Source organism: Gorilla gorilla, chromosome 5 (genome assembly GCF_029281585.2).
Source record: "Gorilla gorilla gorilla isolate KB3781 chromosome 5, NHGRI_mGorGor1-v2.1_pri, whole genome shotgun sequence".
Classification (NCBI taxonomy): domain Eukaryota; kingdom Metazoa; phylum Chordata; class Mammalia; order Primates; family Hominidae; genus Gorilla; species Gorilla gorilla.
In genome coordinates, this window is record NC_073229.2 from 121,964,808 (window position 1) to 121,990,896 (window position 26,089).

Consider the following 26,089-nt stretch of genomic DNA (forward strand, 5'->3'; position numbering starts at 1 on the left):
TCTGGTGGTTACAGATATTGATCGTCAGAAAGTAATCTGTTCAGGTTTGGGGGCATGCCAGTACAAATTGTGGAATGCATTCCTTCCTCTCCAAGGACATGTTGAGCTTTTTGCATTGTCCATACTGGTTCACTTGTCAGCTGTCTACCCTATTTGACATGAATTATTTTCTATCTTTTGTGGATGTGTAATTAAATATATTTTAAAAATAGGAAATTTTATTAACATAGAATCTTTAGCTTGAGTCAAAACATTCTTTTCATCTTTTTTAACCCTCATTTTTCTTCCATAATCATTATTTGATTCCCTCTGGCTGCCTGCTACTTATTTGTAGTAGTACCATTCATCCATTGAGACCTTTCCATCTGTCACACAGCTTTGCTTTCTTTCCCCAGAAGCTTTATTCTCCTACTGTGCCATGTTTACTTTTTTTTCCTTCTCCTTTCTCTCTTTTTGTCTACTAGTTGGACTGAACACTCTTTTGTGCAGGTGTTTTCATCTTTTATTTTTGTTATTTTTGATTTATACTTGGAAAATAATGCTGAATTAGATAAAAGTGACAGTCAGAAAGGGCATATTTGCTAATCTTTAAAAACAAATGTAATTTTTAAAAAATCCATATGTTTTTATTCTAATATATAAAAGGTAGAATTTAAGTAGATCCAGAACATTCTGATTGTTAAGTGAAGTAGTAGGAATTGCTTCAACCAGTATTTACATATGGTGTGAGAGTGATGCTGATATTTTACTCTCCATGTGTGTACTTTAATGTTTGTTAAGTGTTATTGCTGATTAAAGGTTTATTTACTGTGAATTTCAATGCTTAAAAATACTGAGACATAAAGACTAACATTTTTGGATATTACTTTCCCTCAGAGATTACCAACAAGTTGTATTAAAAGGTAGATATCTTCTGGCTAGAGAACGGATTCTAGGGATAGGAAAATAAATGCAAGCATTCATGGTAAGATTAAGTAATTGGAAAGTCTCCATTTTGCTTAAATTATTGGTGAATTTTTCTTAACTATGTTATGGTAAAGTATTGAAAGACAGGATTCTTTCTTTATTGATAAACATGTTGAAAATGATAACCTAGATTATTGAATGTTTTCTAGAACAAACTCAAGGTGATAAAAATAAGGAGTTTTATATTAACAAATGCAAATGCATTTCTATTTTTGCATCCTCAGAAGAGTATTAACTTTTCTTTCTGTTGTTTTTGACCTAATACTTTGGATTTAAATATTGAATGATGTGCAATATGTCTTTTCAAAACAGTTAGCAATATTTTTTAATGAATTCCTCAGTGGCACAGTAAGTTTTCAAGTGTGTGTCATGGGCTGGAAGGCATTGCTTTAATTGAATATCCATGTTTTCTGATTATAAGGGTTTGGAAATCAGAGCCAAATGAGAAGCATGTTATGCCCACTCAACTAAAAAATAATTGAGTCTCCTTTTCGAGGTTTACAGATAACCAAATCCACATGTATCAAACCTCTGTTGTGTACATGGTGCTGAACTCACATCAGTAAGGGAATAGATGTTAAGGGATAGCTTCTGCTGTCAAGAGACTCAAAGTCTGTCTGAGGAAGAGAATACAGTACTGACTTCACTTAAAGCATTTGATTTGGCACAGAACATTAACGATATGTTTGCTGAGGTCTGATAGTATGATAGATTATGCTCTGATCACAGTTGTTTAGGGCCAGGAAATAAAAAACTTCCTAAAGTATTTTAAAACAGTGTTTTAAGTAGATCAGGGACATATCATGGGATAGAAGAGAAGGATGATACTAGCAATCAGGAAAATAGCAAGTAGAGATGTATGCAGGAGTTCAGAAGAGAAGTATGAAGACAGGACTTTTTTTGTATGTGTGGAGTCTGGAGTGGGAATAAGAAGTGCAACCAAAACATTAATAATTGTTCAGTCCCTGAACAACCAAAGATAATGAGTCAGAGTCTTTGACTATAAGAAACTAATAATCTAAGTAATAGATATGTCATATGTAAAAATAGTTATAGTCTAAAAGGCTATAAAACATATGCTGTTTTTTTTCCTTGAGCTATAACAGCAAATCCTGTTACAACAATAAGCTTTGCATGGAGAATGAAATAAAAGCTCATGATGCAAAAAGTAGCTGCTTAAAAGCATTGTAGAGAAACCAAAAGAGTCAGGTTGTGAAAGGCTAAAGTCTTAATAAAAAGGAAAATAGGCCGGGTGCTGTGGCTCATGCCTGTAATCCCAACACTTTGGGAGGCCAAGGCGGATGGCATCACGAGGTTAGGAGATCGAGACCATCCTGGCCAACATGGTGAAACCCTGTCTCTACTAAAAATACAAAAATTAACTGGGCGTGGTGTCATACACCTTTAGTCCCAGCCTCTCAGGAGGCTGAGGCCGGAGAATTCCTTGAACCCACGAGCAGAGATTGCAGTGAGCCAGGATTGCGCCACTGCACTCTGGAGACAGAGTGAGACTCTGTAAAAAAAAAAAAAAAAAAAAAAAAAAAAAAAAAAAAGGAAAAGGAAAAGATATTGAGGTGAAATTGATATTCAGTAACACCTTCTGTTGAGGAATTTTCAGATTTCTAAACTTCATAAGGCAGAAAGCTTTGAAATCAAGGAGAACAAGCATTTTTAAAAATTGTTTTTTTTCTTGTCTGTAGTTTTATAGTGCTGGGGAGACAAAAATAGGAGGTTAAGTCCTGAAAAGAAGGAGGGATCCCCTCAAAACTCTAGAACTTGAGAACCCAGAAGGGTAATGTTCTAGGAGAAAGGTTTCACAAATTTTGAAACCCAGTCTCAAATCATCTTGATTCCTAATAAGACAAAGATGATCTGTCCTACTCAAATGGCCCGCTTGAAGAAAATATTATAATGTCATCCAGAGCTTTTAAGTCTTCATACTCTGTATTTAAATTTCAATTTAGAAAAATTACCATGCGTGCTAGGAGACAGGAACAAATTAACAAAATCCCAGAAAGAAAGAAATAACCGAAAGAAAGAAGTCCACAGATGATGAAATGCTAAAATTGAGACATTGAATTTTAAGGTATCTTTGAGTAATACTCTCAAGAAAAAAACTCTCTGGACTACTTCACACAAAATGGAATCAATAAATAGAATAACATCAATATTCTGGAGCTATAATAACTCAATAGAAGGTTTTTAACAGCATATATACATAGCTGAAAATAGAACTAATGAACTGGAAGATAGGTCAGTAACAATTATTAAGACTCATAGTCGGGTCTGAATTTATCCTCTTGCCTTAAATAACTGGAAAACCAGAAAAAATACATAAGACAACTATTTTCAGAGATTAGAAAACGGGTACTGAATCATGATCCCTGAGAGACAGTGGTGAGTGGGGAGGCTGAGATTGCTGCAGTTTACAGTGCAAAGTATGAGAGAGTTAAAAGCTGTCAAGAAAGAACTTCAGAAATCAATATGGTCCAGTACAAACCTGTGCATGCATAAGGTAAAACTACATAAGCCTGACTAAAAAAAAAACAAATTCTAAAGACAAAAATTTGCTGAGAAATGTTAAGCCAAAATTGTTTTAGACCTCATAAAAGGATGTGAATTGTTAAAATTCCCATTAGCTAGCATAAAGTAACATTATTGAAATCATTGTGTTGAAATATGGTGGGCTGAGATCCACTCTAAAATATAAATAAATGAAGTTTTAAAATGATCAAACTAGGTCACACATAACTTAACTGCCTTTTAGAACAACATCCAAAATACTTAAAGAGAATAAAACAAAATCCAGCACTCAGTAATATAAAACTTATGGTATGTGTTATCAAATTGCTACACATGAGAAGAAGCAAGCGATCTGGACAATATTAAAGAACCAAAAAGAATGACTAGAAAGAAAAAATATAAAATCTGAACCAAAACTTTCAGGATGGCATTAACATATTAGAGACTGAAGGAAAACAAAAGTCAGTGAACTTAATGGTGCAGCAATAGAAAGTACCCAATAATAGACAAAACAAAGAATAGACAAAACAAAATCAATGAGGACTCAGTAACTTGTGAGACATTATAAAGTAGTCTAACATAAGTGCAATTGGATTTCTAGAATGAAAGAGGAACAGAAAAATATTTGAAAAAGTAATTACTAAAAATATTTCAAATTTCATTTAAGAAGATATAAATCCACATATTAAAACATGCAACAAACTTCAAGCAAGGTAAGTCTAATGAAAACCATGCCAATGAATGTCATCATCAAACTGCTGACAATCTGTGATGAAGCAACCAAAGAAAGATTATAGAAAAACAGTAAGAATTGTTATAAACTTAAAGAAGCCAAAAAGAGTGGAATGATATATTAAAAATGCGATGAGAAAAAAAAAAACAAACTATCAACTTGTATGCCTAGTAAAAGTGTCTTTCAAAAGCAAAATAATATTTTTTTCAGGCAAGTGAAAGATGAGAGAATTCATCACCAGCAGACCTGCACTACACAACATGCAAAAGGACGTTTTTCAGGCAGAAAATGACAGACAACTAGAAAGTTGAATCTATAGAAAGCAATGAAGAGCCCTGGGAATAGTAAATAAATAAGTAATGAAACAGTCTTTTTTCTCATTTAAAATGTTTAAAAATATAATGGAGTTTTCAAAAGAAAAAAGTAATGATAATGTGTTGGGTGATTTATAACATGCAAAAATGCATGCTAACAGTAGACAAATGAAAAGAGTAGAAATGGAAATATACACTTGTAAGAGTTTTAAGTTATTTAAAAAGTTGTAAAATATTGAAAGGAACACTCTGAAGTATACATATTTTCAACCCTAGGGCAACCACTTTTCAAAAGAGGTATAGCTAATTTTCCAATAGTATAGACAAAACACTTTGCAAAATATTTTGCAAATAGTATAGACAAAATGAGATGATAAAACATAGTCAAACAAAAGTAACAAAAGAAATGGAATAAAAACAGATGTAACAAATAGAAAATAAAAAGCAAGATGTTACATTAAACCCAATCATATTGGTTTTCATATTAAATGTAAATGGCTAAACAACCCAAATGGAATGGATGGAGAGTTTGAATACATCTTTCTGATCATGTATAACAATAGTTCCAACACATTCCAGAGAAAATTCTATAGGCTGAATTGAAGCATAGGTCATTTGTAAAAACTGAAGGGATTGGACTATCCCAAGTAGGATTTGGTTTCAGATTTGAAGTCCTGTCTGTGAATTATGCACAACATGTCAATGCAGTTTGTTGACTAGGTGACTTGTTCTTCCTATTATAACAGATTCACCTGCCTGTCTAGATAGGAGAATGGCTGACACAGAGAGGGCACTCAGTAAAGATTTGTTAAATAATTGAACAAATCTGGAAGAAGAATCATGCAATATGTCTTCTTGGGAAGGAAACAGAATGCTTTGAGGACATAAGTGGTGTTTTCATCTCTTCTTTCAGTATAAGACCTTGATTTGGGGTAGATAAGGATAATATACTAGTTTTCAAGAAAGAAAAACCTGTAATTATTATTTTTGTGCTCCGTGGATGACAGTTGCAGATGATTTGCCACCTGATAGGTGACAGAGTTCTGAGACATCAGGAAGACTATATTTTGAAGTAGATTCAATAAGAATATAAAGTAACATTTGAAAAAGAATAATAATTTCAATCAAAATTGAAAGAAACTGGATACTACTCAGTTTAATAAAAGCAACATACATAGAATAATGAAGTCATGGAAGCAAGAATAAACTAGTTGTATGGTAAACTGGTAAAAACTATAAAACTGTGTCAAGAAAGTACCTAATATGGCCACGTGCAGTGGTGCATGCCTGTAATCCAAGTGATTTGGGAGGCAGAGGTGGGAGGATTTCTTGAGCCCAGGAGTTTGAGACCAGCCTGGGCAACATAGAGACACCTCATCTTTACAAAAAGTTAAAAAAAAAAAAAAAAGAAAGTACCCAGTAATTCTAAGGAGAAAACAATACACATAAGTTACATATATACAAATGCACATACACACATATGTAATAATTAACCGTATTTTAAAAATAAATGTAAAATGCTAAAGAAAAAGCAATAACAGTCTTGGTATCGCTGAAATTGATCAGATTATTTAATGATTAAGTAGATCACTGAAACTTGTTTACAAAAAAATCTAATTTGTAGTTTTTCATGGTGAGAGAGTATGCTTGTCTATGTGTGTGTGAATCCACAGGTCTAAATGAAGGAAGTAAGTAGAAATTATTTGAGAGAGAAACAGAAGTGAAGCAGTTATCGGCATTTAATTTGACAGCCTGATCAGAAGGAAAGTGTGCTTTAAACTTTCCTATTATCAATAATAAGACTGGTCCAAAGGCAGAGGCAGTGATGAAGAACAGCACTATTTGTTATATACCAGTAGTCTAAAATACATTTGATGTGTTTTCACTCTCATAATTTCTCATAAAGGTAAGGAAGCAGTGTGATAAATTCTACTGTTTTGTACAAGAACTTGTACATAAAGTAGAAGTGATGTTAACCTTTTGAGAAAATAATATTTTTATGTTAGAATTTTAAATAGTTACATAAATGCATAGCCAAATATGATCACCATATAATTTCAGTCAGTAGATTTCAGAGTTCAGAGAAATATGGGTATAATTCCATGTTCAGGGACTCTTAAGATGAATATAGTTAGAAAATGATGGAGGGTTAAAAAAGGAATTTTGATTTATAATTTTAAAAAGCTGTAGTGAGAAAGGCAAGAGAGGTGGCACGCTACGAGTGTGCAGCTCCATGTGTTACCCACACCTGGAAAGCATATCAACACAAGAGGTGGTATAAGGAGTTTAGAACCAAGAATGAGTTCAAATACATAACATATTTCTGAAAGCAATGCCAAAACTAGTACAAAAAATTATAATCTTCATAGAAAACTCATTTAAAAAAAGAGCCCTGGGGAGAAAAATTTAGGGCAAGTTAGGGCAAGAAGAGGAATAGGACCACTGCCTTTGGTAAAATGTTTTATGAACAACAACAAAAAATTTACTCAATTCCTGTGTTGCTTCGCTGTGCTCATTTAAGGAACAATTTATTTCTACAAAAGAAATTACAGTTCATATATAAACTATAATTAATTAAGAACTAATTAAAGATGACTATTTCTATGGGGAGAGGGCTAGAAATCATGAGGAATGATAAAATTGAGTTTGCTTAAATTAGAAAAGGTGAAATTTAAGGATACCATTATAGTTGTTTTCAATATTTTGAAGATCAGGCATGCAAAGATGTATTCTGTTCATAGTAAGCAATATAATATAGTAGACTGCCAAGTAGGCAGTCTCTGATTGTATAAAGGGCAGTGATTTATCAGTTGGAAAGGATTTTCAACTAAGCAAGTAAGGTCTTCTTCAGCAGAAGTCTTTCAGCAGACTCTTCAAAAGGCAGAAATGGATTTATTCCATGGAAGACAAGATGCCTGTTAAGATCTCTTTCATTTCTCCTGCTAGAGGATATTGTGAGGTTAGATGATATCACAGTGACAAGTCAGTGTGGGAAACATAACTAAAGATAATGGTTTAATTAACTGGACTCAAAGGTCAAACACATGAAACTGAATGAGGGTCTGGGTAACCAATTCTATACTGCAATTTTCTGAATTAAGTAGCAGAAAGACAGAAACAAGGGAAAGACCAGCAGCGAGCAGAACTCCAGGTGACTTCAAGAACTCTTGTTGAATTGAGACATTCAAGACATTCCTGACATTCAAGACATTCCTGTCTTCCTTCATAGGGTGGAAGAAGCATTAATGCTAATGCTTTTTTGGAAGGAAGTATGAAATGGACTGAAATATTTTACTTGGTCTAGAGACTGAGGCAAGAATTGGAGACTTTCCTTTTGACATTCTCCAAGACAGATTCAATGAAAGTTACAATAAAATCAATAAACTTAGAGCTAATCAAATAAATATAACATACAACTTTTGCAAGTCATGTACGCTATAGTAATGCCTAAAGAACCCAGTTTTATCATACGTATTCTAACAGCTAACATTTATTGAGTTCTTGTGTATATTTTGTGTGTATTAAACTATTTACATGTGTGTATTAAACTATTTACAAACATGAGATACTCTCATAATTGTATCTTTTATTAACTCCATGAAATAGAAACAATTACCATCATAATTTTACAAATAAGGAAACTTCAACTTAAAGAGATCAAGTAATTTATCTAAGAGCAGTGCCCCAGAGTATTATAAACAGGATTTATGTCTCAGTTTGTCTGATACCACAGAGCCTTCATCTTTAACCTGTAGGTTATAATGGTGTTGTATTACTGATCTGGTTGGAAATCAAACAACTCTGAATTGTAGCTCTGGGAAACAAAGAAATGGAAACCTACTCAAGACGGCCTGTGTGCCTTTTAGGAGGTTGGCAGTCAAATGTGGCACCAAACTCTGGATCCAATCAAATGTTTGGTACTGTCCAACCTTCCATATGGTTGGGAGGTCTGGATCTGTCACAGATGTCGCAGGCAGCTTCCCGCATCACCTGCAAGACATATGTGACATAAATGGGAAAGCAGGATTACTAAAAGTGTGCCCCCAGCTGGGCCTATAACTGAAGCGAAGATCAGCACAGCAGCAAGCATGGGAACTGGGCAAACCTGGGGGATGGTTCACTTTAAGGCCCTGAGTCAGCTGCTCAACAGTGAGCCGAAATGGGGGCATTGTGAGTAGGAGTAGGCAGGGCTGGCAAAAGAAAGGCTCCAAGGACACATTGAATCACAACTTCTAACAATGTGGCATGGCTGTGCAAACAACATCAGACAGGCCAAACTTACATGCAAAAAATCAAAGACTGAGTGACTCTTTTTGGGCAAATGTGTCTGGCAGCCTACAAGGAGGAAAGGCAGGGCTGCAAGTACAATATGCTCTACAGACAGAGGAGAGAGTCCCAGCCCAAAGACAGCTTCCATGTGTATGAAGTGTGGAAAATCTGAGACATGCACTGGGCTCTTCAGCCACATTCTCACCCTTGGAAAGCAATCAGCCAGCAGAAAAATCTCCAATTTAAATGACAGCAAAATGTATGCTTGGAGTTATCTGACCAAATTAGCAACTGAGATATTCTAGGGACTTAATTTGCACATTGAGTTTTAATAGTATTATATTTGTATAGCAGATTATATAACCAAAAATGTTAATGGGAAAATGATTTTATTTGACTGGGAAATTGGCACCCCGACTAATTGTCTGAAAAGAAGCCAATTTTAAAATTCAGATGCTATTTGAATGAACTGGTATTGGCTGAATTAGAATTTATTGTGTAAAATATGCAGTTTTTAAAAATAGTCTAAGGAAAGAAAAAAGGACTCAATGAACGAAGTTTGCATACTTCACTATGTTCTCGGATAGGTTTTGCAATGGTACAAACAAGATGATCATAAAGAATATTGGGGTTGGAGTAGGGGTGGAGGAAGATGAAAAAGTGACCTGAAATGAACATACGATATGAATGTGTATGTGGTCAGAGTAAATAGGATTGCTGGTCATCTGTCTATAATTTAGCCAGATAGCAACTCTTTACTAAAATATTTGATTACCTTTTTATAAATAACTTGGAGTTTCATGTGCCTATTTCATATAGATTAGGATAAAGTGCCATACATATTTAGGAATGACCATGTTTTTGGTATGCTATTTGTAGCACTTAACACATTAAGAAAATTGTAAGCTTGCAATTAACTCTGGCAATAAATTTTTTTATGAAATGTATTAGCTGCAACTGGCTAAGACTAAATAAGAAATTAGATTGTGTGACAATCATAGGAGAAAGCTTTGCAAGTAATACACTTTATTCTGTTGAAAAGTCTTTTTTCTTAGTCAATTGAAATGGCCTTATTGTTCTGGCTACCACCTCCTCCTCCTGAAGAAGCTTAGATCTTCTAAATAACAGGTGAAAATGCACTTTTCATTTATTACTTGCCTTCAGGATATGGAAAGCACAAGGTTTCCTTAGAAAACCAGGCCTTTTCCTCTCCACCCCACCCCCTACCAGCCCTACACTTTAAGACAACATCTTCAAGTTGCCATAGACCAACTGTGAGTGTTAAATGAATATCTTTGACAGGAGCTAAGTCTTTTGGGCATTGAAATAAGGTTTTCCTCCTCTCTTGGCATGTGAAGATTGAGAGTGTGCTTTGACACCAGTAGCAGAGGATGTGAGCAAAGCAACTTTCAGAGCATCAGAAGTGTCAGCAAAAGGAAAAATCAGCACAAGTAGAAAGCATCAAGGTAATTTTCCCACCTGTAGTATTCCATGAAGTCAGTCAGCTCATCGCCACTTTTGTCTGACGGAACCTCCCTTTCTATTGTTAAATGCCACATAAACTATCTGTCAGCCTCTAGGGCAGTTCACTTCTCTTACACAGAAAGAAACACAAAGGTACAAACAAAAGCAGCAACATATTGAGCTAAAATAAAAGTTAAAAAATAGTATTTCATACTTCATTCATAAGTATATATATTGGGCAAATTTCCCTGGAATATCATATAGCCAGAATACCTACTATGTTTGATTCCATTTCTTCAAGAGTTGAAACAATCTATTCCTGTGTGGAGAAGGGTTTTCTCCTATTTATCTGGTGCTTTTATTTTAGATTTGGAACCAAAAACTATGATTATATTTCTGCATTGTGAATGTATTAAATATTTCATTGTTGATGCTAAAGTTTCTTAAACATATTAATATATAAGTATACCTATCATAAGTTGAAAGCTGCTGAATTTTTTCGAATAGTACACATCCATGTATCTAGTACCTAGATTAAGGAACAGAAAATTCCTCGTGCTAAGTTTTTCAATAGTTGCATTTTCCAAATGCTTTCATTTCTGTGGCTTTTCCATTTTTGGAAAAAAAAAATGTTACCACATTAGAGTGGCAACACCTGCATTCAAACATCTATTTCCTCAATATATTCCCTAATAGCATCATCAAATAATTTTCATTAATGTTTAATTCATTGCACATAGCAACCTGTATAACTATAGGAAAGGACATAAATTAGCATTACACAGTATGAACATTTGCTACATGGCAAAACTGTTCCTTTTGGCAAACATTTTGCATTTTTAAAGCCACAAGCACCCTGCTGAACAGAACTCCAAACAGAGGAGTAGCAAAATGGGAGGAAGGTGCTGTGACTAAATGAAGGAAGGCTGAGGGGTTAAAATCATTGCTGGGTGATTTCACCACTACTGCCCCATATTCATACTCTCGGTAAATGAATGAGGAGAGCCCCATGTGGGATTACAAACTTGCTGGAAATGGATGAGAAACCTTCTGCTCTGCTGGAGTTTGTAAGTAGTTTCTAAGGGCTGATTTCTGCACAAGTGAAATTGATTGGATTGTTTTATTTTTCTTCTGGCAAGAAATGTTTTTCATCTCTGCATATTCCTCTCCCTGTTTTCTTGGGTTGGCTTGACGACAAAACCTTCTGCAAGACCCAGAAACAAGTCATCTCTTCTGTGAAGCCTTCTTGATTACACTGCCTCGGTCCCTGCCCGTTCGTGGATTATGTGGCATTATCCTCCCTAATAACTCGTACAATACCTTAAAGCTTCTCATAGTAAACTCTCTCAGTCTCTGCTACTCACTCATTCCCTAGGTTGTGAGCTTCTAGAGGACACAACTTGTGTCTTTTCAACTTTGTGTGTCAGCGTCCTGGTTGCTTTACTTCTAATTCCACTGCTTCTAACCTAGATGTAAATAGAAACTCAGTTCCAGGTATGAACGGCCATAGGCATATGACTTACTTGTGAGGGTTAGACCACCATAGGCCATCATCATCTGGAGTTCCCTCCTGTTAGCAAAGTTGTTTCTTCAGGCTGACCTACTAATTGTTTACCCGCAACCCACTTCTGAGCTGGGGATGAGTGACCACCTGCCTAGATTTTCTTGTTAAGCATCATAATGAAAGAAAAGAGACAGCGTTTGCTATTAAAGTATTTTCTTAAAAAATGGTATTCTAGAAAAAATAATTCTTTCTCTTGCAAGGAAAGAGGAAAATAAAAGCCCATGCCCCATAATCAACAAACATTTAATTGACCAACACTTCCTTTTCACTTACTTCCCTTTTTAAAAATAAGAAGTAGGTAACAAGGATAACACAAACAGTAATCTCTTCTAACCCTGTTAATGTTGATGAAATAAAAGGAAAAGAAAGGAAATAGCTGAAATCTGTTGTCCTTCCTTGGAGTTTGGGGTGGCCTCCATCTTTTTCTCCCCTTTCTTGAAGTCAATCAGAGGTGCTTTTGCCTTTCTTTCTACAGCCTACCTTTTAAAGCCTTATTTTCTAGAGAATGGACATACACGTGTGATAATCATGGTATTTCCTCTGAATGGTGTATTACAATTTGATTAGTAAATCATATATATATATATATATATTTTTTTTTTACTGCTTGGAGATACTGTAAAAAAAATTCAATGCAATTGGAATATATTCAAATGAATATATATTGAGGCATTGAAAGCATTGAGTTAGCAATACTAGAAGTGTTATACACAAGTCAGACTGCCTAGGTTTAATTCGGGCTTCTGGTTAAAATGCAATTGCTTTGGGGCAAGTTATTTAACCTTTCATCTGAATAATTGGGATAATAAAATACATCTCTTAAGTTGTGAGAATTAGATATGTCAGTATATTTAAAGCTCTTATAACAGTGTATAGAACATGATAAATGTTCCATAAATATTCCCTATTATGTAATAATAACCATTTTATTATATATGATATGCTAGTACTACTACTAAATAATTAAATCAAAAAGGACAAGAGATATCAAAATGAGACATTTGAGTGTAATGTGTAAGAATGGATATGCCTGTTAACAGCTAGGTCTTTCATGTTCTTGAATCATTTTAAGCAAAAAAGATTTTCTTTATTCAGTAATCAGAAATAGCGACTCTCAGGGAGAACAGAATTCCTATATTGTTCTTTGTTACTCTCCTTTCATATAGCAGCTATATTTAATAGCTACTCTGTTATTAAGTGTATTTTAAACAACTATTATGTAAATGACCTATATGAAAGAGTTTTATTCAACCAAATTTTGTGCCCTTTCGTAAAATATTTTTATATAATAATTAATAAAAGTTCTATTTGTTGATAACTTTTAGAAATAGGCTTTGTAACACAGTGAAAATATGCTAACATAATCAAGATCATGTCTCTTAAAAAAAAAAACCCAAAAACTTAAATAAGGTTTAAGATCCTTGTTCTCAGAATTGGGGAGCTTAAAAATATTTTGGCAACATTTGTGGTATGGTGGTTTTGGCTACCATGTTTTCCCCATTTTGTTGCCTGAAATGCCTTTCCTCAAAGTTTTCAGATTTGGTGATTTGCTTTCTGAATAGAAATATGAGGATCTTCCATCAAAAAGATTCAGTGCAATTCTTTTATCAGAGTGTGAGTTGCTAGCTACAAGAAACAGATGCCTTCTTTTTTGCATTGCACCATTTACAAAATGTACTCATACCAAACAATAAAAAAAAATCCCTCAGATAAGCCTCGGATAAACCGTATAGAAAGATGAATAACACAGAGATTATAAGTTGGTTTAGAATGCAAAGATATATAACGAATATCAAAGAAGCATCAATTCCTGGTATGGAAATAATGGCATTAAGCAAACTTACTCCTTTTCCTTTCAGTAGGTTAAAAATGGACACATTGTAATTAAAATTATTTGAAATGGAAAACAAACTTAAATCTTCTGTCCTAAAAGTTGACTATGAGTTTTTCTATGAATACTAGTTTTCACCGTCTCGAAAACTTTCACATTAAGAGCATTTGAAAGCAAATAAACAGTAATTATTATTGACCTTTTTATAATGGTCAGAATCTGGAAGTAATAAACTCTGTTTAAATCTTTATAGGAACTGAAGTAACTAAGGAGTTTCATCCTAATTAGGATGTTTTCGTTGTGTAGTTATATATGTTGATTCTGAAAACATTGATCTTGCCGAAAGAAAGGAAAAGAATGGTAGAGATGCAGGCAGACTGAAGCAACAGAGCAACACATTTCCATGACTAATAATCTTTCATAGATATATTGGTTCTGATAGGAGTCCAGATAGATGCCTGAAAAGATTGAATCAAATTGGGCCAGTTTAAAGTGGGGAGTGGGTATCACTGCAAGTTGGACTAGATCATTATGGTTGATGACAAGTTACTGTTATTTTGACTGAGAATATCATTATGTAATATATTACTTAAATTGTTGAGCCTTTTATTTAACTTTCATCAGTTGCAAACTTGGGGGTAGTTATGCTTGCTTTTGGTCATTGCTAAAACTCTTACTGTTTCTCTGGGAACCACATTCTCTGTGCTTTTTCGCCTTCCCTGTTCTGCCTCCCCTTTTCTTGAAGTGTTTCTTTTGTTTGTCTCCATTACACCAGCACGCAGGGACACAGTGTTTCTGCACAGTGGGAGTTGGCAATCTCCGAAGAGCCTTTCCAGCATTGCTTTTTAGAATGAAATCATTACAATCTTCAATAGCTACTTGGATTTAAAAAAAAGGAAAGAAAGAAACTAGCACATTATTATTCTCAAAACCATCTCAATGTAAAAAGAGGCTATTTGCTTGGTCCTCCTCAACTCCCCCCTTCCCCCATCCTCCTGCAATCCTTGCTCATCTTGCTCCTTTTCTCTCTGGATGTGTTTCCTTCACACCTAAGTTTCGTTTGCAAGGTCCTGATTCACTAATTCTATTCAAACTGAGTATACAAATGCATTTTTTTCTGTTGGTTTTGAATATTTTTACACTGCTTATGCAAAGGAGTATAGTCAGATGTATCTTGCATTCGTTGATACTTGAATTATTACCTTCGAGAATGTGAAATATCCTGGTACTGACCCATGGTAATTTTTCAAACCCAGGAGTTATTAGCATATGTTTAGTTGATGGGAAAGTTGTTTTAGTAATGGCCTGCAACTAATTTTTAAGTAGGTGAGAATTCTTGTTTATCATTACTCATGTATCAAACACTCCTACCCTGTGCTTTTCTCCAGGTCCTGAGTGCTTGCTTTTCATCAGTAGTAACATTTGTTTTATACACATGCCCAGGAGTGACCCTAGGTGCACAGTGGAAACTCAGGGCATGAGGAGCTGTTTGCAATGCCTTCACCCCGTGAAAGGGATTAATGTATGCCAACACGTAATATTTCCAACAGAGGTTTGTATGGTGTCGTCATACGATTTATTTGTTCTCTTCGCTGAGCATAACTATAAATAATGAAAGGGAATGGCATGAAAACAAAGGAGAGTAATTTATGTACTTTATCAAACAAGCACAACCAATTTATATCCTATATGCTATCCAGATGTATGTATATTCAAATAAAATCAAAATAATATGTTTTCATTGTTAACTAAATGTAAAAAATGCACTAAAAAGAAACTATAACCAACATGTAATACTTTGTATTGATGTTTCAGATTTTTATATCTTTTAAAGTAAGTGCTCCACGAAATAGGATAGAGTATATGTGGTCTTACTTGAAGCTACAGTGTTCCCTGGACATGCCATAGAGTTTTCCCAGAAGATGTCAGTAAAGCTACTCCATCCTTCCATCTCTAGTCATTGAGCTTCAAACAAAATAACCAGTAAAGAGTTAGTAGTTTTTTTGTTTTTGCTCACATTGTTTCTTATCTCTAACATACTTTGATCTTTTCATCAGATTAGAAATAATTGGTGAAATTTATATGCTCTAAAGTCAAGTAAATTATTAGAATTTAATTCTATTTCTTAGATTCATATAGTTTTATCTGATAGGAACAAACACAAGTTTACCTAAAACCAGGCTCTTAGACTATATCTCGCCAACATTTTTCTTTTCAAAATTCTGTCTATAATTCTAGGAATAGTTAAATGACATTTTTAGCTTTTTTGTGTTGTCTTGGACATATTTCTGCCTTGTTTTGCAATCCTATGGCCCAGTGTTTGTCCATTTTTCATGGAGCAAACTAAGTTTCCTCTTGCATTATAAGCATTTGTGTAGCATCTCCTCTCTCCTATTAGTTCTAAATTAACACGATGTGTCCTTTTTTATTTCAAGCTCCTCCAAACTCCTTCCTTAGTACTTTGCACACTGATACTTGTTGAATATGTAACTGAGAAATAGAAAATAACTATGATTTAGTATCTCTTCTGTGTGGCACTTAACTTCCTATGTGTGTATATCTATTAGAAAAAAAAAGCAATCATGGTATTTATAATAAAATACTGATATGGGCATAAATCAGTATTTATTATTTTCAGGTCCATAAAGACATATATTTACATTAATATGGAAGCATTACAGGTAAAGTTATATTATTAAAATAAAAAATCATGAAAAATATAGTCATAGATTGCCTTTCTCATGTCCTGCCAATAGGACTATAATGTAAAATAGAGTGAATAGTTCAACTTTAATATCATATCTGCAAATTACAGCTTTTCCAAATGTACCAGTTGCTCAAAAGGTTATGAATGATGTCATTTGCACCCATATAGGGAAAGGCTCTTGCCTGACTTTTCAGATCTATTTACAGAGATCCAAAATGTTCTGCCTATTTGTTTATCTAAAATATGTTCCTTCATGAATGCCAGAAAGGAATTGCTACTGTAATCCCAGGTATCAATTTGCTTCCTGTAGGATATTGCCTTATGATCCCTGCTAGGTCTCCTTTTATTTTTTTATAATCCCAAACCCTAGAGGCATCATTTCAACCTAAGTCAGTGATTTAGAGGCTCTCATGCTTTTATTTATAAATGTGTATGCCATAAAAGTTACATAGTCCAGAATATAATGAAAACTGGTAGCAAAATTTTGCTTTGAATATCACAAGCATGTCCTAGTAAATACAGCTTCTGCCCAGCTGCATATTTTCTTGATACTAGAGTACCTGCCTGATTGTACATGTTTGCACTAGGTTCACATCCATGTTAGCATGTGGGAATCTAATTTTTATGGATCATATAATACATTCAGCATATTGGTTAATGAGCTTCCAACCATCTCAGTCATTCTTTTTGGGCAAATTGCAGGCCAAATATAAGAACTGAAATGGCTGCCTAAGGGCTGGGCATATAGTATATGCCATGACTTTTCTCTTCTTGGGTCATTTAGGAGAAAAGTAGTAAGTTATGAGGAAGAATGCAATTAACTAACTTTTGTTAAGGGCCCAGATCATTACTAGGTGCTTTACATGTATTATCTCATTTCTATGTCCAGGTAAATTCATGTAGCAGCTAATAGGAGCCAAATCAAAAATTGAATGCTGGTCTGCCTGACTTATTTGCCTGATTAGGAGAGTTAATCCTGAAGTCGCTTTGGTCAGTAGCATCCAGGAGATGGAGAAAGGGCTTTGACTATTTAGAGTTAGAATCTTCTCTGCAGTTACTATTTGATTTGCAAATGAGCAAATGGAAACCGCCCAAGAAACAAAAGGAGAGTTTCATGGAGGGAGGGAAGGAAGGAAGGAAGGAAGAAAGAAAAGAAGGAGAAAGGAAGAAACAAAGAAAAGAGGAAAGGAAAAGGAGGAAAAGGGAAGGGGGAAGGTAAAGAATCACAATAAATTATTTAAAATGTACTTTTTGGTTAAAGATAGGTTAAATAAGACCTACTGTTTTTGATTTAAATATATTAATTTCAATTGAAGTACTCATGCTGACATAATAAAAGTCTTTTAAGGTAATGAGTCATTATTTTAAAGGTCACCAATTAAATTCCTTCTCCTGAATAATTTTCCACCTGCCGTTCTGCAGGTGGACAGCCCCACATGCATAGCATCATCTACTTGCTCTGTAGTCTTTGATGGTGCCAGGCATTTAGGTGGAAACAAACATACTTTCAAGACCCAAGATCTGTGGCTAAACCTTGTCACTCAGAGATATTTAGATATGTTTGGCATTCAAAGTAAGTTTTCTTTTTCTCAGTTTTCATCTGATTCTAGGATAAGTCCCAGAAAAATTGGCAGCAGATGATGAAAATAAACTGTTTTCTATCCTATGTTGGGGGTCTGAATTTTGCATTTTATTCACATATATGCTTTTAGGGCAATTTTTGTTTTTTACTATTTACTGTACTTCATTCTCCTATACTGATTTTGCTACACTGATAAGCAGGACCCAGAGCTGAACCTGGCAGGGCAGTGATCCTGGAAGTCTTGAAGAGTGAGGGGCCAAGCCAGAACATGCCTACCGGCCTCAGTGAGTAGAACCCAGCTGGTACAGATGGAGAGAAAAGAGCTCTGCAAGGAGAACTTCAATCAAAAAGCCAGCTTAGTTCTGAAGTTAAAAGTAATCCTGGGTTTTGTGGGTCCTGAAGCTTATAAGATATGGGAGGGGTAGTCTTGTTTGGGAGAAACAAACAAACAAACATAAAAATTGTAACATTTTCAACATAACTATAAAGAAAGACTTTGTGGGCAAATTGCTAGGTCCCACTCAGGGCCATGGAAGGGGTCTGTGCAAAGGAGGGCCCCTGAAGCTTAAGCTTTTCCTAAAGTTGCCTTTGAATGAAGGCCAGTCTCTAGAGATTAGGCATAGGATGCATCTAGCTGTAATAGCCAAAGGACCTGAGACCAGAAGTCAGAAGAAGAAGGTTCAAGCAGAGACTGGAAGGGGCAGATTGTGGAAAGATAAGATGCTAAGTTAGAGAAGACAATAACAATGTCTATAGTTTACCCCTAGTCTTCTGTGGTGGGGGAGGTCGCTATTTAGGATGTCATTCTGTGTGAGACAACAAGCATGATCATGACCCTGAAAATAAATGTTTCAACCAAGTACACATGGACATAAAAATAGGAAGAGGAGATTCTTGGGACTACTAGAGGGGGTAGGCAGGGCAGGGGATGTGGCTGAAAAACTACCTTGAAATTATGAAAAATAAAAATTAAAAATAACAAAAAACTTAGCATTAACCAACAATGGAAAATCATGGTTTGAATGAGTACTTTATGACTGACCTTTATCACTCAAAGCATATCTGAATTCTGAGGTTTGGATAAAACAAAGAAAGTTTTCATTATTTCCCCATAGGAGCTTGAAATATGTAGCAACACTGAGTGGAAAAAAAAAATGTACTAGTAGTTTTCTAACAGCTTGTACCTTACCTAATATTAACCCGCTGGGCATATTGGAACTGTAAGGAATCTGGACGCAATAGTAAGCTTTGGTTGAAAAAAATGCACCAATCAATAGCTTGCATTACTGTAAAAATCCTTCTGGGCTTAAAATTTTATTTTATTGTATTATGATAGAAACCCTGAAGAGCAAGAATGAGGGCTAATCAAAGAAATAGTAGAAAACAGCATATATGTCCCAATACATGATGGTCTTTATCAAGAGCATTATGGTTTCCACACGGAAAGCTATATAGTAGTGGAATTTTTTTTTTGTCTTAAGTCTCCATGGTGCTATTTCAGGGTGCTTTTTACAAAGATCTTTCTAGCAACCAAGTAAGCTCAACAACATATCTTAAAATAGAAAAATAATTATTCCCATAGTTGTGTGTATATGTACACACACATACCTATGTGTATAGTACTATTTGTTTCTCTTTTAATGTTCTACTTGAACACTTAGGAATTAATCATTTGATTTTTTCCTGGAATATAACTTTTACTTGTATTCTTTATGTCATTGGCTGGTGTTGTATATGTATCTACGAAAATTATTTTTATCATAAAATGGATATATCGCTGGATAAACATAAAATATAAGGAAACTAATTACATAGAGCCACACTGTAGCTGTTTGGTTTTAGAATAGTTTGGTATGTGAAATATGTAAACATATGATTAATATTATGCATTTGCAGCCTGTTTCATTGAAGAATGCAATTTATTTGCTTCTTTTTATTTCTCTTCTCCAGGAGAAGGAAGTTGATAGGAGTTGACTGGAGTCTTAGAGAATAGTAGAATTAAGGAAGTTAAATCAGGGTATAGGGAAGAGAATGGTACATGAGGCTTAACTCATGAAGGGGAGGGAAAAAGTAGCTGTAGAATGCAAGTCCAGAATTAGATGTGCACAAGGAACTCGCAGATTCAAGGGTCTCTGCATGTGAGGAGGCAGATCTCATTAGGAGAAACTCCTTCTCTCCCATGAGAGATCATACCTCTCATTTTTCTTCCTTAGTCAACCTGTGGCAATGATTGCAGTTAAAGCAATAATTCAAAAATGCAGACCTAAAACCTAACCCATCTATTTCCCTTTTAAACCCCGTTGTTGACTCCTTTTGATCTATGGTGCATTTTGAACCTCTTAGAATGGCCTTACCTGGCACTTGTATCCAGTCTCCAGACTCAGGTCCCACTAATATGTCTCATGCCTTATATTCCGGCATAAGAATCTGGGTGTTGTTTCCTGACCATCCTGCATACCTGTCTTGGGGATCTTCTCTCTGACTAGATGCTTTCTTCACCTTTTCCTGGCCAAATTAAACTCATAAGATTCAGCTAGAACATCACCTATTCCAGGGAATCCTTTCCTGAAAACCTCCAGGCCTAACAGCATATGTAAATCACTATATTCCCAGAACACTTGAAAGGATGTCAAAATTAGATTACATTGTATATTTATTATTATTCTCTTGAAGACAGAGACCATATTAAACTTCCCTGTAAGATTCTGACCAGTTCTATTGTTTGTGTACTAATAGTTTTAACTGGGAAGGGTGGCAAATAAATTGTGGAGTGCGTTAAACTTCATACACGCAAAAATTTAGGAACATACAAGTATCTCAATTGAAAGTATTATTTTTATATAAGATAATTTTATTTATATTGAGAAAGATGCTTGTGTTTACTTGTTTGGGGACTTTCTATACCAGGCAAGCCCTTTTACATGTGTGAAGTGAGACTGCAGGTGAAGCCATCTGGCAGATCATATCACATATTCGGTGTTCCTAGTAGCATGGATAAAAGGCCTTTAAGTAAAATTTCAAACCTATCTAAATTAGGACTGGATGCATGATTCTGAATGTAATTGATTTGGCAATATATGCCACCAAACCTCAAGAAGGAGACACATACTTGTTTGAGTGTAAAAATTGATGACATTGAGCTGGAAAACTATTTAACACACAAAAAAAGCTAAACAAGATTTCTCAAGCTCTAGGAAGTGATTCAACGTAAACATAGACTGGTTTGGGGAAAAGAGGGTAAAAGAGCATCTGTGTTTTGTAGTCCATAACAACTATACCCAAGCATCAGTTCGTGCTTCTGAGAACTTTTTCACTGTTTTCCCTACATCAAATAAGTTTGAACCCGATTTATATGACATTCTGCACCCAAATCTAAATAATTAGAAATAAACTTTATCACTTTAGAGATTGATGGCAAAACAGGGGAAATACCTAATTTCTCAAAGAAAATAAGAGACTGATAAGAACCAAACAACCTATTTCTTAATAACATGATCTGGAAATGCTGATGATATCTACAAAATGATTGTTTGTAATGATTCAAATGAAATGTAACAGCAGACTGGATGAAAGTTTCGTTTTATTAGATAGTAGCATTTTAATTATTTTTTAATTACCACATCTGAGTTAGAACAAAAAGCTTGATAGTGTTTGGAATCATAATTTAAGGTCAAATAGATGCATTTAAAAACATTCTAGTTTAAATTTGTCAGCATAAGATCCACGAGGGGAAAACAAAAACAAAAACAAAAAATCCTAAGAATTTGGGGAAATGGTGCAATGCTTTAGCTGGATTATGGTGTAGAATGAGGTCTGTTTGGTGACAGTCAATATACTGCTATTAAGTATGAACTAACCTGGTGGCCCACAACATGTGCATGGTGTCTGCTTTTAAGAATTCTTTTTTTTTTTTTTGAAATGGAGTCTCGCTGTGTTGCCCAGGCTGGAGTGCAGTGGTGCGATCTCGGCTAACTGCAAGCTCTGCCTCCCAGGTTCACGCCATTCTCCTGCCTCAGCCTCCTGAGTAGCTGGGACTACAGGCGTCCGCTACCATGCCTGGCTAATATTTTGTATTTTTTGTAGAGACGGAGTTTCACCGTGTTAGCCAGGATGGTCTCGATCTCTTGACCTCGTGATGTGCCAGCCTCCGCCTCCCAAAGTGCTGAGATTACAGGCATGAGCCTCCTGTGTTTAAGAATTCTAATGAGAATGTCAGCAGATACTCAGATGATCATTGAATTTGCTACTTTATTTGTTTCTTTATAGGAAGTTCACAGTTGTTTATGTCACCACTGCATTCATGGAAGATTTGGGGATAGAAATCCCATGACTTTTCCAATATATATAGTAAAGTCTTTAATTAACTGAATAGGGCCTTAAAATAAAAGCTCTTTCTTAGCTTCCCTTGCAGCAATATTGAATTTCCTTGTTGGTTGAATGTTTACTAGAATATTCCTTTGGTTTTCAGCTTTCATATAATATGTTCATTTTTTCTTATAAATTATAGTGATTAAGAACATTCTGATGCTAGCCATTATGCTAGAGATAAACCTTTGTTGTACCTTACATTATACACAAATGTAAAATTGCATTGAATTTCCCCAGAGATTTACCTTCAATAAGTCCATAACATTGTATTTGTTTTGTTTTAATTCCTTTTTCTTAGATCTTGAGTGTGCCTTAAAATTCCATTTCATGGAGAACTGTGCGTGGTTGAATTTTGATTGATTACTCAATTAACTGATGTATTGGTAGAGTGATTAAGAAAGAAGACTTTGGGATCAGACCAACCTGGTTTTGAATTCAAGCTCAGCAACTTACTAGGTGAGTAACCTCTAAACCCACATTAAGCCTTTTTTCTATCCATAAAATGGAGATACTAACATTGCTTGTCTTGTTTGGCTGTTATGATGACAAAATCAGAAAATATGAATAAAACCTTTTGAATTATGCCTGATGCATACTAATCTTAGTGTCAAATATTACAGTTTCTACATGCCAAGGTAAGTGGATTTATGAATTATATTACCCATTTAAATGAACCCCTATGAAAGGAATAAGTGACTTGAAAAGATTTTTGCTAAGAAAAGACAAATGAAATATAATACCAATAATGCAGGAACATAGTACAAAAAAGGATACAGGCAGAGTGGATGTTTTATTCTTTGTCACACTTCATACAGTATAAAAACAATGATGGTCTATTAGGTTTCACAAGAAGTTGGCCAAAAAGGTTACACATTATTAAGAACTCATTCTGATGCAGGATTTACATCCACTATCCTAAAAGTAAACTTCATGTTATTTGGGGCCTTGAGAACTCAGCTAATGATAGTATGATGCCATCACAATGAACACATTTTAAAAGTGTTCATAATCCAGATTATGAATACAAAACTCTACCACTTTCTTAGCTATTTTATAATATTGCCATACTCATATGATAATTTATTATTTTTGAACTTAATGACTAGTATTTAGAAACTTTCTTTGAGGTTTCTCAATAACTGTGGCAGAGCATAATTTTTGTTTTGTTTTGTTCTGGATAATCTACCAGCCACATACCACTGCCCTTATGCCACTGCCCTTTCTCATGCCACCCCTACTGTAAATTCTGGAAAGCCTAGTATGCTCTTTCTCAGCTTCCCTTGCAGCAATAGGGGAGCCGTAAGTTCTCGTTATATCCAATGAGGCATGAGGAAAAGTCTGCTGGGCGAGCATCTAGTGATACTTTCTTCCTGACCCAGGTGTGGCTAGTGCTGTCCTTCCTTGTTCATCGCATCTTTGAATATAGTTTTATTATGCAGAGTTGTGGCAGCAATCTTACAACCAAGAGTCAGCAAGCACAGAGATCAAAAAAAAAAAAAGTCTAAGCAGTGCAGAAAGGTGGAGCAAACCTGGTCCTTATGACACTGCTGAGCACCAGCCATGGACCACCTCCCTCTAGAACATGACTGTGCTGCTCAAGCCAATGTGAGTCAGGTGTTCCTTTTAGTTAGTCTGTAGGACTTTTGTAATATGAGCTCATTCATTTTAACCATTTCTTTTATTATTTGCGCCACACCCTGTTTCCCAAAAATAGTTGAAATGATGGGTAATACAGGAAAAATGGGAATAAAATCGATAAATTTGGTTTTCTAAAGCTTAGTATCAACAAAGATAAGCTCTAATAGTTTCTCAGGGAAGCATAGATTTTTTTGAGTACTGATTTCTAAATGACATTTCCTATGTGACTCTTGATATGAAGAACATCAGATGATGCAGGGTGTAACCTCTTCTGCAACCTTGCTGTGTGAACTGCAATTTTATTTATAGGAATTTTATGGAGTTGCTTTGTTGTATGCATCCTTCTATAGAGTGGATCGGGGCATCAATACACAACTCAGTGACATCAATTTTGTGTGGGGCCAGTAAATGCAATATATCATACCCTCTTGTGGAACGTTCTGATTCAAAGCAGAAGTTACAATTTATAAGACAGAGAACGGCCTTCAGTTTTGGGGGTTTCTTTTTCCCCAAGCATTATAGTTCACACAGTTTAGATTTTGATGGGCATACAAGATCTGAGAGATCAACATTCTACTCTTGGATGAAAGCCCAGGGAGGAAGTCTTTTGTATTTCTGGTTGAGGGCAGATTCATATGTTTAAGAAGCAGTAAAACTGCTCCTGTGTTTGGCACCCTATATGCAATACTTGGGGCATATAATAAATTCTCATCACTGGATAGAGAACCATCACACTTTGCCTGAAGGTGGCCTTGTGGGCACATGTTTTCTTATGAGGCAATGCTGGATCCCTTTGTAACACATGAGCTAGTGACAAATTAGGCTTCAAAGTTTTAGCCTATAGGAAATAGTAAAGATAATTTTGACCTAGAAATATTTAAAGCCACTGTTGCCACTTACCCATCATAACTATAGGACAAAAACAAAAACATAGTACAGTGCCATCACAATTAATACATTATTAACACATACATACACATACATACAGGCACAAACAAAAATTCCTTATGTTATATTCTCATATTTTATCTGGTTTTGAGCAACATGGCCTTTGTCTGAATCCACTAGGATGAATTCCTTGCAAAGTAAACTTTTAAAAAATTTAGATATTCCCTGTCAGATAAAATAATTTTAGCATTAAAATATTTAACATGAAGCCATGCCTTCTGATAGTGTTTCATTGGATAACCTCTGCTTTGTGACAATTAAATTTTACAGTCAATATGTAGAAATCTTATTTTCATATTTTCTTGGGGGAAAGGAGGAAAAGTATGTTCTTTATGTGGTACAGAATAAAGAGCACATTCAGTTGCTTTTCAAAATGTATACCTGGACTGAGAGGAATAAATTTATATTCATAGATACTACCTTAGGGTAAGAGCAGGCAGATAAGGAAAGCCCAACTCTTTATAGCTTATGCCAGAGTGTTTATTCTCATGAGGGGGTATCTCTCTTTATATCAAGATGTAAAATTAATAAAAACCTAAATAATTAAAAGGAGATACATTCATGGGACAAACTGAAAAGACTTTAAAAATTAAGCTTACTGAATTAAAGTATTCCCCCCAAATCCCTACCATGTCTCTTTTTCAGAGATGTTAAGAATGATACCCCAGCTCTTTAACTGGAGGATAAACTAGTTTATGTTTTCATGAAAACATACCGCCAAATTATTTCATTTCTACTACTACTACATTATACTGAAAGAATTAAGTTAAAATATGAGCAATGTTTTTTAATTCTCTTTCACTTATTGCAGACTTCTCCAAATAGCAGAATCTTTTTCTTTCATGGCTCTGTTTTATTTCCCAGGGCATCACCATTAGTGTCTGTGTTTATCTTCGTTATCAAAACTTAGTCTATAAAAAGTCATTTTTGATAATTTTCCTTTTGGCTTAGACTCACAAAATCTATTATTCTAAAGCTGGATAACATGCCACATTCCACCTCTGCCTGTGCTGCATAAGCACTCTGAATGATGACAGATCAGAGAAGATGGGCCTGAATGCATAATTATTGTGACATGTAGTTAATGTTGGTTGATAAAAGTAGGCACACACAATCAAGAAAACATGCTTGATAAAGCTAGGCAGTTTATTAAGGATTTGGGTAAAACAACTGTGAGAAGTT

General features: G+C 34.9%; 1 long non-coding RNA gene across 2 annotated transcripts in view; it reads left to right on the plus strand.

The window, feature by feature from the left end:
* LOC129534551 (uncharacterized) overlaps nucleotides 1–26,089 on the plus strand; it is a 964,006-nt gene that overhangs the window by 364,714 nt on the left and 573,203 nt on the right. For both annotated transcript variants that reach the window (XR_010134327.1, XR_010134328.1), the window contains one exon: nucleotides 22,620–22,777. This is a non-coding gene — a long non-coding RNA (uncharacterized lncRNA). The remainder of the gene's footprint in view (nucleotides 1–22,619; nucleotides 22,778–26,089) is intronic.